The sequence below is a fragment of the Callospermophilus lateralis genome, chromosome 14 (genome assembly GCF_048772815.1).
Source record: "Callospermophilus lateralis isolate mCalLat2 chromosome 14, mCalLat2.hap1, whole genome shotgun sequence".
In the NCBI taxonomy this organism is placed as follows: Eukaryota; Metazoa; Chordata; class Mammalia; order Rodentia; family Sciuridae; genus Callospermophilus; species Callospermophilus lateralis.
Genome location: NC_135318.1, coordinates 78,846,698 through 78,863,175, shown reverse-complemented (window position 1 = coordinate 78,863,175; position 16,478 = coordinate 78,846,698).

Below are 16,478 nucleotides of genomic sequence, written 5' to 3'. Positions count from 1 at the left end.
CATACAAATCTTAAATGTTCAGTGAGAGAAGTTGGGTTTTTTGTTTGTTTGTTTTTTGTTTTTTAAGAGACAGTCTAGCTGAGTTGCTTAGGGCCTTGCTAAGTTGCTGATGCTGGCTTTGAACTCTTTATCCTCCTGCTTTATCCTCTTGAGCCACTGGGATTACAGGTGTGTGCCATTGTTCCTGGCTTAAATGATCTTAAGAGAGTTCCCAGCAGACTTCCAAAGCCCTATAGGGAGAGCAAAGATGGTAGGTGTTTTTCCATGGGAACACATAGGTTGCTGTCTCAAAAGTCACTCAAGGGACTTGCCTTTGAACGGTTCTATTTTCTGGTTGCTACATTCTTAAAGAAACTTGGAGAACAGAGTGAGCACTATCATTTGAACATATACATGACTTGTACAGCATCCCCAAGTGCTGTGCCAAGGAAAGTGCTAACAAAGGTTGATTCACTGGCAGTCAATAGAGTTGAAGATCCCTTCTCACTGTTATGGGCCCAGCTATGGGCAATGACCAAACAGACTCCACTTTATCCTGAGACTCCATGTCATGTAAGAAATGCTTCTTCCATGAAACCCCCCCCCCCATCATACTGATTATGCTTAGCACACCCTGCTTAGAAATACAAAAGTTTCTGTTCTTATACCATGTACAATTGTTGTTTGTTTCCATTTTTCTTGGGTAATGTACCATGTCAGAGAGTGTTTGTGTAGATGTTGGTGACCATTCTTCAACTTGTACTCAACTAAGGTCATTTTGACACATTTTCCTCTCACACATGTCCCATGCGGGCAGTGGAATTTGAGATTCCTCTGTGTGGAGCAGGCTGGCTGTGGAATAAAAGCTAAGGCCAAAAAAAAAAAAAAAACAGCATAGAAACCACAGGAAATAGTAAGCAATTTTATAAAGGGAGGGCAAGATGGCTCTGTGATCTTAGGGATCAAACTTCCAAGTTGGAAAGAGAGAGCAAGAACCTATGTTTGCTTTATATAAGGAAAACATAAAAGGTTTCCCCTAGAATTTTCTTCACCAATTAAGATAGGAGGTGGGCTGTGAGCTGTCCAGTTTCCAATGGTTTATGCTCAACTCCAGAGCTACAAAAGTGGTCTCCCTAGCTGAGTGAAGACAGAGGTCACTGATATTGCATAACCCATTAAGTGGGAGGAGCCACAAAATAGTTTTCAGTGCCAAATCTAAATCTCCCTGGCTCAAGGCTGAGTGAAGATAATCTCAAATAATTTATAGGTGATGTACCACACTTACCCTTCTGCTTATGATTTTGGATCTCCTGATATTTGTGGTCTTAACTCATAGTGACAGCCACATATGATTTAATAAATTGGCATGTTTAAAAGGTGTCCTCTATCCCGTGAAGGGGTTGAAGGTGTAGACTTGCACCCCTTGGCCCACCAGCTGGTGAATAAAGATGGTTCTGCCTCCTGCCTTAAGATTGACTCAGTGACTTATGGCAGTCTTGCCATATCATCACCAACTTGAGAAATCATGGCACCCTGCACTAAGATTTCCCTTTTAATTTTTCTTTTTGGGATTTGATGCCCTTTAGATCCTCTGTCATATTGGTACTTGCTGTCAATAAGCATCTTATAATGACAATTTCAAACACACACAAAGTAGACAAGGTACTGTGAAGTGCTGCCATTGAGCATTGTGCTTGCAGAGTGGCATTCTTCTTTATCTGCTCCCAGGCACAAGCCCCTCACTCTTGGGCTCCTGCTCCGCACATGTGCTCTCACTTCATTCATTTTTGCATTTGAAACCATAAGTGTTAAGGTTGTCAGTCTGTTCCTCCCATCACACTCCTCACAAAGAAGCAACAGGGCAACTGGCTGGAGTTCTCTGCAGTGGAACTGATGAGGGGCATGCAAGCACTCCAGGATTTGTTATTACCACTTCAGACACTCCTAGAAGATGTGGGTCTTGAAGATTCAGAAGTCACTCAGGCCTCTTGGGAAAACACTCATTCTAGCTCATTGAAACACTCATGAAAACACTCATTGTAGCTGTGGACACATCAGTCCACCTGGATCCTCTGGAGGGAAAAGAAATTGTTAGGCTGCAGCAAATATCTGTTTGTAATTGAGGGCTCCTGAGGCTGTGGGCACTTCTCCAGAGGACAAGGGACTTCCTCTGTGCCATCTGGGTAAGGAGGTCCATGGCTGAGCATAAAGCAATAGACAGGGCCTGGAGGAGCCCAGTGCTGCGGGGATATGTGGAGTGAGCCTGATCGTTGGTGCAAGTGGGTGTCTCAGCGCAGGCAGGAAAAGCACAGCAAGCAAGGCTGCATGGTGTGTGCATCTGATACGTGTGCAGTGTATACAAAGGCTGTGTGGATTTGGATGATATGTGTGTACACAGGCATGGTAGGGGCCAACAAGTTCTTTAAGAAAACAATTGTCATGCCTTTAAATTTTACAAACATTCACAATGTCCAATTTTAACTGCTAAATTAAAGCAAACAAATTTTCATAAATTAAATGCACTTAAATTTACAAAAGTTACAAATGTAAATTACAGTTTCAAATTCTTATTTTAAAACATCCAAAACTGTAAGTTTGAGAAATAATTAAAACTTCAAAACACATTGTTTTTCTTTTAAAATTGAAATAATTGTCAATTGTCATCTACAGCTGTCAGTAAGAGAACTTCCTTGGAATGAATATATATATAGTTCTTACTTCTACTAATGGTGATGGTTAATTGCCAAAGAAAAGCATCCCCTCTCAGTCTTCTGCAAAGGGCTCAGAGGAGCTCTCTGTCCTTTCTTAATTTGTAGCCCCTATAACGGGTTTCTAGCAGATTCTAGAAGGAGTTCAGGAGGCAGGAGAAATGCTCTGGCAGGATGGGCTTTGCACCCATGGAACTGGGGTGGACAGTATTGTTTGCTCTCCAGAGGAGATGGAACATCTGGCCTCCATCACTTCCACCCCTCCCTGAGACAATGATTGCAGAACATTGCAGAACAGTCACAGCTGGTGAAGAACCCTAAGGGCTCCTGGAAAGTGACTGTGGACTATGGTGAACTGAGTAAAATGGAGCCTTCTCTGCACACAGCAGTTCCCACAATGCATGGGTTGGATAGGTGTAGCCCAGACATCTCCCCCAGCAAAATGTGACGTATATTTGGGACAAAGGAGTGATTTGTGCACTAGTCCTTATCCCATGAGCTCCAAAATAATGTAGGGCCAGTGCTGTATTCACCTGAAGAAGATTCTTCTGATGAATGTGAGCTGACAGCCATTGTCCTTCAAAGAAAGAGCAGCCCTCATGAGCGACAGTACACTGACTGGTCCAGCAGAGGCCCTTAGGCCATTGACCTGCCATCGCTCCACAGCCCTCCATAAACACCTTGTGGTGTGATGCTGGGATGGGGTAGAGCAGTCAAGGTCTATTCCATGCCAAAGTTCTAGTGATACAGGGGTCCTGGGCACCCCAGGACACAAAAACAAACAAAAACACTCAGAAACTAATCAACTCTGTTGGCAGGGCAAAAATTTTACTTGATGCACAGATGTTTAAAATAAGTGTTCATTGCTGTTAATGTTTTTCTTGGCAGGAAAAAGATGACTTTAAAGGTTAACTAGGTTTTTTTAATATCTTGGTTTTCATGAGTAACATAAAATGAAGAATTAAAAATAGAGGTCTCTGGAAAATTTTCTGGAACTCCCAATGAAACTGAAGGGCAAGAGGAGTGCACTATCCTTGTTTGTGGGAGGAGCCACTGCCTCTTTTTCTCCATTTTCCTACTTTTTTTTTTTTTTGGTAGCAGGTATTGAACCCAGGGGTGCTACTGACTGCACAACAACCTTAGCCTGTCTTATATTTTATTTTGAGACACGAGTTTCACTGAGTTGCTTAGGACTTTGCTAAGTTGCTGAGGCTGGCCTTGAATTTGAAATCCTTCTGCCTCAGCCTCTCAAGCTGCTGGATTACAGGTATGTGCCACTCTATTTGCCTTTTCTATCCCTTTTAATAAACTCTTCTATTGTCCTAGTAGGTTCCATGTCTTGCCTGGAGTCCTTTCAAGCAAGAACGCAAGAGTCAGGGATGGGGACCTTCAAAAGCAGCTCACTCTGTCTCCACAGGTACTCTTCTTTGCAGCACAGTCATCCCTGATTCTTGCCTTTCATTTTAAACAGGAGGAAACTGACTGAGGGGGGATCACATGGCCAATTAAAGACAGCTGAAGCCAGAGTATTTCAAGACTCCTGCCCCGTGTCCTGTCACATGCCTGGAGTTCTCTGGCAATAGGTCAACCAAATGTTCCCCTTTCCATCTCTCAGCATTACAAAAGTAATAATGGCTGCAATTATCCCAGACTCAGAAATCCCTTAGGAATAATTTTCTTCTCCCTGCAGTTGCTCATTACCCTTTGCTAACATCTTTTCTTCTCTTTGACTGAGTTCTTATCAGCTACCCATCCAATGGGATATCTAGGGTAAGAGGAGTAGGTAACTCTGCCCCTATAAAGAAGTCACATTCTGAATACCACATTTCCTCTCCTGAAAGTTGGTAACAAGGGGGATCCATAACCCTAGGGTATAGACCAGGAGGAAAGGTATTAAAGTCAGAGCAGCTGCTTCTACCATTGCTTGGCATAGCCTTTGCAGGTGGGAAGAAAGTGAAAATGTAAAGGGCACCCTTTCACCTCTGCCACCCCTGTGGATGGCTCCTCAACTTCATCTTCCTGTCACTCAAGTCATACAGCCCCACCAAGCTCCACCTCTCGACTTCTGAATGACATCAGGATTGCTTCAAACTTTCAAGTCCCCATGAAAAGATTTTATTACTGTTGCACTAAAGAACTTGTTGTAAAGATTTTATGGTTGGGGGCAATTAACCTATCTCCCCCAGTTTTGAAATCTGCTTTGTGAAAGGGTCACACCATTGCCCAGCCTAACTTGTGTTCTTATCTGAACAATATAAATCTCTATCTAGATAACTATAGAGAATATTCTGCCCAACAAAGTAGAAGAGACATTTTTCTCAAGTGTTTAAGGGATACTGTTCAGGACATGTCATATTATGGCCATAAAAATGTTAATAAATTAAAAGCACTGAAATCAGGACATGTATTTTTTTTGTAGCAACAATGAAATTAAGCTAGAAAAGATAAGGCTGTGGCTGTGGCTTGGTGGCAGAATTCTTGCCCTGCACATGTGAGGTACTGGGATCAATCCTCAGCACCACCTAAAAATAAAGATATTAAAAAAGAAGGAAAGAAATTAATCTAGAAAAGAAAATAACAGAAGTAAAACTTAAAAATTAACAAATATGTTTAAATTACATAATGTACTCATTAAGAAGAAAAAAGTCAAATAGAAAATAATTTAGAATGGATGAAAATGAAAACACAACATGCCAAAACTTGTGAGTGGCAGCAAAAGTAGTCCTCAGAAAGAGGTACACTCACACATTGCTTTTGGAGTGCAAATGGGTATAACCATTATGGAAAGCAATATGGAGATTCCTCAGAAAACTTGAAATGGAACCACCATTTAATCCAGCTATACCACACCTCAGCATATATTCAAAGGACTTAAAATCAGCATACGATAGTGACATAGTCACATTAATATTTATAGCAGTTCAATTCACAGTAGCTAAGTTATGGAATCAACCTAGGTGCCCTTCAACAAATGAATCAATATATGGTATATATACACAATGGAATATTACTCAGCCATAAAGGAGAATAGAATCATGGCATTTGCTGTTAAGTGGACAGAACTGAAAACTATCATGTAAGTGAAATAAGACATTAAAAAATGGCTGGATGTTCTCTCTGACATGTAGATGCTCTCACACAATAAAGGGGGGAATAGAATTTCACTGGATTAGACAACAGAAATTTAAGGAAAAGAAGTGAGGATGGGAATAAGTAGAATGATTCAGACATACATTTCTTATGTACATATATGAATACAGGACCAGGGTAGCACCACATCATGTACAACCAGAAGGATGGGAAGTTAGAATGTACTTTGACATATCATACATACTGTCATGTATAACTAAAAAGAATAACAAAAAATTTAAAAAAAACAGGAGTCCTTCCTCAAAGGGAAATTCATAGCTATAAAACCCTACACTATGAAACAAAAGTTACCAAACAAGAACTTAAATTTACATGTTAAGTAACTAGAAAAAAAAAACACAAGCAAGCCATATTCAAATGTAGCAGGAGGTAAAAATAATGAAGAACAAGGCAACAATAAAAGACATAAAGAATAGAAAATACCGTCAAGGAAACTGAATGTTGATTGTTTAATAAAGTTACAATATTGATTGTTAGACTAACAAAGAAAATAGAATAAAATAATCAAAATTTCGAAATGAAAGTAGAAACAACACAGGATTTACAAAAATAAAGGAAATTTTATGCATAACTAAATGTCAACAAATAGCCTAGATGAGACCGGAGAGGTCCAACCCACTGGTGGCCCCTCTGGAGAGGAATGCCCTGTCTGCATTGAGAGGAGCGGCACTCGGGTTCCCTATTCACCAATAGGTGGCTCCCCTCAACCGCCTCCATCTTGGGACATGGCAGCCACTGCTGTAGCCCTCCCCACATGGTAATCTCCACTGTGGGACATCGCACAGGGCCAGGAGGTAGCTGCCTGATGCAGCACCACACACCACACAGCAGCATCACAAAACAGGCCAACCAATGTCATCTTATAGCCCCTCCTTCCAGCTCCAATTCTGAAAGCAGTTGCCTCTAATTTATGACACCTTCACTGCCATCTTGTGTTACCTCCACTGCCACCTCTGCCATACTTAGCTGGGGCAGATTTCACCTTGGGACCCTGACTGGGGCCTGGAAGCCCAACTTTAATATACCTACAGGCTTGATACTAATGTCACTACCAACCAGGGACATGGCTGCTTCCAACTAAGGACAACAACCTGGGAAATCATCACCAAGGTCCCATGGGCCTGGTTGCACCAGAGGTCTCTCCTCTAGGTGTTCCAACAGTCACCATCCTGTTAAAGAGGCAACAGGGAGCCTTGCATGGGGTCACTTCTCTCCCTTTTCTCCTGCTAACAGCAAACTTCCTTTGATTAAACCTTTACTAGTCCTGTAATCTAATATCTCTATATTCTCACATTCTAACTTTTAAACATCAGCATCCCTCTCTGTCTACCATTTGAAACTGTAAACCCTTATGCAAACTTGCTGGCTACATGATAGAAAATAAACAAACTCATCATTTCTGTTTATAGTGACAAAACTGTAAATGCCAAACTAGAAGCTAATTGATTTATGGCTGCATATTGGTTGCATTGAGTGTTATTAATGTCCTCCTTAATGGTGAGGTATTGATAACCTGCATGGACTGCACAGGATTATAAGATAGAAGCTGCAGTATCTCCTATCTGCACTGCAAGAGAGAAAGACACATAGACAACATGAAAAAACAAGGGAGGAAAGTGCCCCAAACAAACCAAGATATCACAATAATAGAAACCTCTGATAAAGCATTAATCTCTAGAATATATAAAGAACTCAAAAAATTTAACACCAAAATAAATAAATAAATAACTCAATCAATAAATGGGCTAAGGAACTGAACAGATACTTCACAGAAGAAGAAATACAATCAATCAACAAATATATGAAAAAAAGTGTTCAACATCTCTAGCAATTAGAAAAATGCAAATCAAAACTACTCTAAGATTTTATATCACTCCTGTCAGAATGGCAATCATCAAGAATACAGGCAACAATAAATATTGGTGAGGATGTGGTGTAAAAGTTACACTCATATATTGCTGGTGGGACTACAAATTGGTGCAACCACTATAGAAAGCAGTATGGAGGTTCCTTAGAAAACTTGGAATGGGACCACCATTTGACCCAGCAATCCCACTTCATGGTTTATACCTAAAGAACTACAAATCAGCATACTACAGTGATACAGCCACATAAATGTTTATAGCAACTCAATTCACAATAGCTAGACTATGGAACCAACCTAGGTATCCCTCAATAGATGAATGGATAAAGAAAATGTGGTATATATACACAATGGAATATTACTCAGCTTTAAAGAAGAGTGAAATTATGGCATTTGCCAGTAAATGGTTGGAGTTGGAAAATATTGTGCTAAGCAAAATAAGCCAATCCCACAAAACCAATGACCAAATGTTTTCTCTAATATGCAATGCTAATTCACAATAAGGCAGGGGCACTAGGGAAGTATAGTGCTACCTTAGATTAGGTAGAGGGAAGTGGTGGGAGGGGAGGGGAGGGGATGTGGGGATAGGAAAAATAGTAGAATGAAACAGACATTATTACAGTATGTAAATATGTGACTACATGACCAATACAATTCGGCAACATGTACACTCAGAAAAATGAGAAATTATATCCTATCTATGTATGATATATCAAAGTGAATAAATGCATTCTACTGTCATGTATAACTAATTAAAACAAATAAAAAATTTTTAAAAAGAATTTGCTGACAGTGCAGTAAATGAAATGTCAGAGAAGGATATATATAATTAAAATGATCTGCAAATTAAAGAATGACCTAAGTCAGGAAATGCAGGCAAAAATTGATCATTCCAAAAAAGAGATAAGAGAGCAAATAAAGGTAGTGAAAGATTACTTCAAAAAGAGAGAGATTCGAGAACAGGCCCAGCGGCCCGCTGGAGTCGTAGACATGTCACCCCAATTGGAGGAGGGGCAGAGCCGCCGACCGCGCCTGCAAGGTAGGCAGACCTGCAACCTGGAGAACAGGCCCAGTGGCCTGCCAGCATGATAGACAGATCACCCCTATTGGAGGAGGGGCCCAGCTGTTGCCCACAAGGTAGGCAGACCACGCGACCTGGAGAAGGGGCCCAGCGGCCCGCCAGCATGATAGACAGGTCACCGTAATTGGAGGATGAGCACAGCCGCTGCCCGTCCCTGCAAGGGAGACTTTGCAACTATACAAGAGCAATATAAATATATAGGGGGAAAAATCAATAACACAACAGTTTCACCAAGCAGGAAGAAATGCGAGCAGTATGAAAAGACAAGGAAAGAAAGGACCACAAGCAATGCAGGTCAACTCAACCTTAGAAGAGGTAATAGCTGCAGCAGATGGAATGTCAGATAAAGAATTCAGGATTTACATGCTTCAGATGATCTGGAGTCTCAAGGAAGACATTAGACAGCAAAATCAGACAATGAAAGATCACTTCAACAATGAATTACATAAACAAATCCAAGAAGCAAAAGATCAACTATACAGGGAGGTAGAGGTTATAAAAAACAAACAAGAAGAAATCCTAGAAATGCAGGAAGCAATAAACCAACTTAAAACTCAAATGAGAATACTACCAGCAGAGTAGAACACTTAGAAGATAGAACATCAGACAATGAAGACAAAGTATTTCAACTTGAAAAGAACATAGACAGCTCAGCAAGACTCTCTTAAGAAACCATGAGCAGAACATCCAAGAAATATGGGATAACATAAAGAGATCAAACTTAAGAGTCATTGGGATACAGGAAGGTATAGAGGTCCAAACCAAAGGAATGAGCAATCTGTTCAACGAAATAATACGAGAAAACTTCCCAGACTTGAAGAATGAGACAGAATCCCAAATCCTAGAAGCCTACAGGACGCCGAACATGCAAAATCATAAGAGATCCACACCTAGACACATTATAATGAAGATGCCCAACATACAGAATAAGGAGAGAATTTTAAAAGCTTCAAGAGAAAAAAAGCAGATTACATTTAGGGGTAAACCAATCAGGATAACATCTGATCTTTCAACACAGACTCTGAAAGCTAGAAGATTCTGGAACAACATATTTCAAACGCTGAAAGAAAATGGTTTCCAACCAAGCATTGTGTATCCAGCGAAATTAAGCTTCAGGATGGAAGATGAAATCAAAACCTTCCACGATAAACAAAAGCTAAAAGAATTTGCAGCTAGAAAACCATCTCTTCAAAACATCCTCGGCAAAACATTACAGGAAGAGGAAATGGAAAATAACAATGAAAACAAACAGTGAGAGGTAATACAGTAAAGGCAAAAATAATCAAAGAGGAAAAACAAACCATGTTAAGTAACATAAATAAACAAATATGGCTGGAAAAACAATCCATATCTCAATAATGACCTTAAATGTTAATGGCTTAAACTCACCAATTAAGAGACACAGGCTAGTAGAGTGGATCAAAAAAAAAAAAAAAGATCCAACAATATGCTGCCTACAGAAGATGCATTTGATAGGAAAAGACATACATAGACTGAAGGTGAAAGGTTGGGAAAAATCATATCACTCATATGGACTTCAGAAACAAGCAGGAGTGTCCACACTCATATCAAATAAAATAGATTTCAAGCCAAAGTTAATCAAAAGGGATAAAGAGGAACACTACATACTGCTCAAGGGAACCATACACCAACAAGACATAACAATCATAAATATATATGCTCCAAAAAATGGTGCAGCTATGTTCATCAAACAAACTCTTCTCAAGTTCAAGAGTCTAATAGACCACCATACAATAATTATGGGAGACTTCAACACACCTCTCTCAACAGGGAACAGATCTTCCAAACAAAAGTTGAATAAAGAAACTATAGAAATCAATAATACAATTAATAACCTAGACTTAATTGACATATATAGAATATACTACCCAACATCAAGCAGTTACAGTTTTTTCTCAGCAGCACATGGATCCTTCTCAAAAATAGATCATATATTATGTCACAGGGCAACTCTTAGACATTATAAAGGAGTAGAGATAATACCATGCATCTTATCTGATCATAATGGAATGAAACTGGAAATCAACGATAAAAGATGGAAGGAAAAATCATGCATCACTTGGAGAATGAACAATAGGTTACTGAATGATCAGTGGGTTATAGAAGACATCAAGGAGGAAATTAAAAAATTCTTAGAGATAAATGAAAACACAGACACAACATATCGGAATCTATGGGACACAATGAAAGCAGTTCTAAGAGGAAAATTCATTGCGTGGAGTTCATTCCTTAAAAAAAGGAAAAACCAACAAATAAATAATCTCACACTTCATCTCAAAATCCTAGAAAAAGAAGAGCAAAACAACAGCAAAAGAAGTAGAAGGCAAGAAATAATTAAAATCAGAGCTGAAATTAATGAAATCAAAACAAAAGAAACAATTGAAAAAATTGACAAAACTAAAAGTTGGTTCTTTGAAAAAATAAATAAGATCGACAGACCCGTAGCCATGCTAATGAAGAGAAGAAGAGAGAGAACTCAAATGACTAGCATACTGGATGAAAAAGGCAATATCACAAAAGACACTTCAGAAATACAGAAGATAGTTAGAAATTATTTTGAATCCTTATACTCCAATAAAATAGAAGTTAGTGAAGGCATCGATAAATTTCTTAAGTCATATGATCTACCCAGATTGAGTCAGGAGGATATAGACAACCTAAACAGACCAATATCAATTGAGGAAATAGAAGAAGCCATCAAAAGACTACCAAATAAGAAAAGCCCAGGACCGGATGGGTATACAGTGGAGTTTTACAAAACCTTTAAAGAAGAACTAATACCAATACTTTTCAAGCTATTCCAGGAAATAGAAAAAGAGGGAGAACTTCCAAATTCATTCTACGAGGCCAACATCACCCTGATTCCTAAACCAGACAAAGATACTTCAAAGAAAGAAAACTACAGACCAATATCTAATGAATCTAGATGCAAAAATCCTCAATAAAATTCTGGCGAATTGGATACAAAAACATATCAAAAAAAATGTGCACCATGATCAAGTAGGATTCATCCCTGGGATACAAGGCTGGTTCAATATACGGAAATCAATAAATGTTATTCACCACATCAATAGACTTAAAGATAAGAACCATATGATCATCTCCATAGATGCAGAAAAAGCATTCGACAAAGTACAGCATCCCTTTATGTTCAAAACTCTAGAAAAACTAGGGATAACAGGAACATACCTCAATATTGTAAAAGCTATCTGTGCTAAGCCTCAGGCTGGCATCATTCTGAATGGAGAAAAATTGAAGGCATTCCCTCTAAAATCTGGAACAAGACAGGGATGCCCTCTCTCACCACTTCTGTTCAACATAGTTCTCGAAACACTGGCCAGAGCAATTAGACAGACGAAAGAAATTAAAGGCATAAAAATAGGAAAAGAAGAACTTAAATTATCACTATTTGCAGATGACATGATTCTATACCTAGCAGACCCAAAAGGGTCTACAAAGAAACTATTAGAGCTAATAAATGAATTCAGCAAAGTAGCAGGATATAAAATCAACACGCATAAATGAAAGGCATTCCTGTATATTAGTGACAAATCCTCTGAAATGGAAATGAGGACAACCACTGCATTCACAGTATCCTCCAAAAAATAAATAAATAAATAAAATACTTGGGAATCAACCTAACAAAAGAGGTGAAAGACTTATACAATGAAAACTACAGGACCCTAAAGAGAGAAATAGAAGAAGATCTTAGAAGATGCAAAAATATACCCTGTTCATGGATAGGCAGAACTAATATCATCAAAATGGTGATATTACCAAAAGTTCTCTATAGGTTTAATGCAATGCCAATCAAAATCCCAATGGCATTTCTTGTAGAAATAGATAAAGCAATCATGAAATTCATATGGAAAAATAAAAGACCCAGAATAGCAAAAATAATTCTAAGCAGGAAGTGTGAATCAGGCGGTATAGCAATACCAGACTTCAAACTATACTACAGAGCAATAGTAACAAAACCAGCATGGTACTGGTACCAAAACAGGTGGGTGGACCAATGGTACAGAATAGAGGACACAGAAACCAATCCACAATATTACAACTATCTTATATTTGATAAAGGGGTAAAAGAGTGCAATGGAGGAAGGATAGCATCTTCAACAAATGGTGCTGGGAAAACTGGAAATCCATATGCAACAAAATGAAACTGAATCCCTTTCTCTTGCCATGCACAAAAGTTAACTCAAAATGGATCAAGAAGCTTGATATCAAATCAGAGACATGGCGTCTGATAGAAAAAAAAGTTGGCTACGATCTACATACTGTGGGGTCAGGCTCCAATAGGACACCCATAGCACAAGAGTTAATAACTAGAATCAACAAATGGGACTTACTCGAACTAAAAAGTTTTTTCTCATCAAAAGAAACAATAAGAGAGGTAAATAGCGAGCCTACATCCTGAGAACAAATCTTTACTCCTCACACTTCAGATAGAGCCCTAATATCCAGAGTATACAAAGAACTTTAAATATTAAACAATAAGATAACAAATAACCCAATCAAAAAATGGGCCAAGGACCTGAACAGACACTTCTCAGAGGAGGACATACAATCAATCAACAAGTACATGAAAAAATGCTCTCCATCTCTAGCAGTCAGAGAAATGCAAATCAAAACCACCCTAAGATACCACCTCAGTCCAGTAAGATTGGCAGCCATTATGAAGTCAAACAACAACAAGTGCTGGCGAGGATGTGGGGAAAAGGGTACTCTTGTACATTGCTGGTGGGACTGCAAATTGGTGCGGCCAATTTGGAAAGCAGTATGGAGATTTCTTGGAATGCTGGGAATGGAACCACCATTTGACCGAGCTATTCCCCTTCTCAGTCTCTTCCCTAAAAACCTAAAAAGAGCATACTACAGGGACACTGCTACATCGATGTTCATAGCAAGACTGTGGAACCAACCTAGATGCCCTTCATTAGATGAATGGATAAAAAAAAATGTGGCATTTATACACAATGGAGTATTACTCTGCATTAAAAAATGACAAAATCATAGAATTTGCAGGGAAATGGATGGCATTAGAGCAGATTATGCTAAGTGAAGCTAGCCAATCCCTAAAAAACAAATGCCAAATGTCTTCTTTGATATAAGGAGAGTAACTAAGAACAGAGTAGGGAGGAAGAGCATGAGAAGAAGATTGACATTAAACAGGGATGAGAGGAGGGAGGGAAAGGGAGAGAGAAGGGAAATTGCATGGACATGGAAGGAGACCCTCAGGGTTATACAAAATTACATATAAGAGGAAGTGAGGGGAAAGGGAAAAAAATTACAAGGGGGAGAAATGAATTACAGTAGATGGGATAGAGAGAGAAGAGGGGAGGGGAGGGGAGGGGAGGGGAGGGGGATATTAGAGGATAGGAAAGGCAGCAGAATACAACAGACACTAGTATGGCAATATGTAAATCAGTGGATGTGTAACCGATGTGATTCTGCAATCTGTGTACGGGGTAAAAGGGGGAGTTCATAACCCACTTGAATTAAATTGTGAAATATGATATATCAAGAACTATGTAATGTTTTGAACAACCAACAATAAACATTTTTAAAAAAGAGATTCTGAAAAAAACACTAAACAGAAATGCTTGAAATGAAGGAAACAATAAACCAAATAAAAAACTCACTAGAAAGCATTACCTATAGACTAGATCACTTGGAAGAGAGAACCTCAGACAATATGACAAAATATACAATCTTGAAAATAGAATTGACCAACAGTGAAGATGATAAGAAACTATGAAATGAACATGTAAGAATTATGAGATATGATATGTCAAGAGCTTTGTAGGGTTTTGAACAACCAATAAAAAAAGAAAGAAAGAAAAAGAATTATGAGATAACATAAAAAGAACAAATCTAAGATTTATCATGCTAGATGAGGGCACAGAGATTCAAACCTAAGAAATGCACAATTTATTTAATGAAATAATATCAGAAAATTTCCCAAACATGAAGAATGAATTGGAAAATCAAATACAAGAGGCTTACAGGACACCAAATGTACAAAACTACAACAGATGTACACAGAAACACATTATAATGAAAATGAGTAGCATAAAAAGTAAGAATAGATTTTAAAGGTCACAAGAGAGGAATCAGATTACATATATGGGACGACCAATTTGGATCTCAGCATATTTTTCAACCCAGGTCCTCAATGCCAGGAGATCGTGGAACAACATATACCAAGCTCTGAAAGAAAATGGATGTCTTCCAAGAATCTGATGTCTAGCAAAATTAAGCTCCAGATTTGATGATGAGATGATGAGATGAAAACCTTACATGATAAACAAAAGTTAAAGGAATTTATGGCAAGAAACCCTGAAGTACAGAACATTCTTAGCAAAATATTCCATGAAGAAGAAATGAAGAAGAAATGAAAAATAATGAAAATCTGCAAAGGGAAGAACTAGAGTAAACAAAAGGCCAATCAAAGGAGAATCCAAGTCAAGTTAAAAACCAAAAATTAACCAAAATGACCAGAAATACAAACAAAGTCTCAATAACAACCCTGAGTGTTAATGGCCTAAACTTATCAATTAAAAGACATGGATTGACAGATTGGATTGAAAAAAAAAAGACCCAACAATATGCTTCTTTCAAGAGACTCATCTCACAGGAAAAGACATCCAGACACGGAAGTGAAAGGATGGGGAAAAATGTATCACTTACATGAACTGTGTAAACAAGCAGGGGTTTCCACCCTCATATCAGATAAAGTGGACATCAAACCAAAGCTAGTGAAAAGGGATAAAAAAGGTCATTTCACACTGAAAGGAATCATACATTAACAAGACATAACAACCATAAATATCTATGCTTCAAACAATGGGGCATCTATGTATATCAAACAAACCCTTCTAAACTTCAAGAATCAAATAGACCATAACACAAAGAATACTAGGTGAATTTAACATACCTCTCTCACCACTGGATAGATTTTCCAAACAAAAACTAAACAAAGAAACTATAGAACTCAATTCAAAATCAATAATTTAGACTTAACAGACATTATAGAATATTCCATCCATCAACAAGTGAATACACTTTTTTTTTCCTCAGCAGCACATGGTTACTTCTTCAAAATATACCATATGTTATGACACAAAGCTATTCTTGGCAAATAAAAAAAAATAGACACTACCCTCCATTATATCTGACCATAATGGAATGAAACTAGAAATCAATGATAAAATAAAAAATAGAAGTTATTCCAATGCCTGGAGACCAAATAATATGTTATTAAATTATGCATGGATAACAGAAGACATCAGGGAGGAGATGAAAATTCTTAGAGGTAAAAGACAACTCTAATACAACATACCAAAGTCTCTGGGTCACTATGAAGCCAGTACTAAGAGGAAAGTTCATTGCATTAAACTCATTCATTAAAAGAAGAAAAAGTCGACAAATAAATGACCTGACATTACATCTGAAAGCCCTAGAAAAAGAGAAACAAACACCAAAAGAAGTAGAAGATAGAAAATAAGTAAAATTAGAGCTGAAATCAATGAAATTGAAACAAAAGAAACAATTCAACAAATTGACAAAACAAACAACTGGTTCTTTGAAAAAATAAATAAAATTGACATACCCTTAGTCACACTAATGAAAAGACAGAGAGAGAAAACTCAAATTACTAAAATTTGTGATG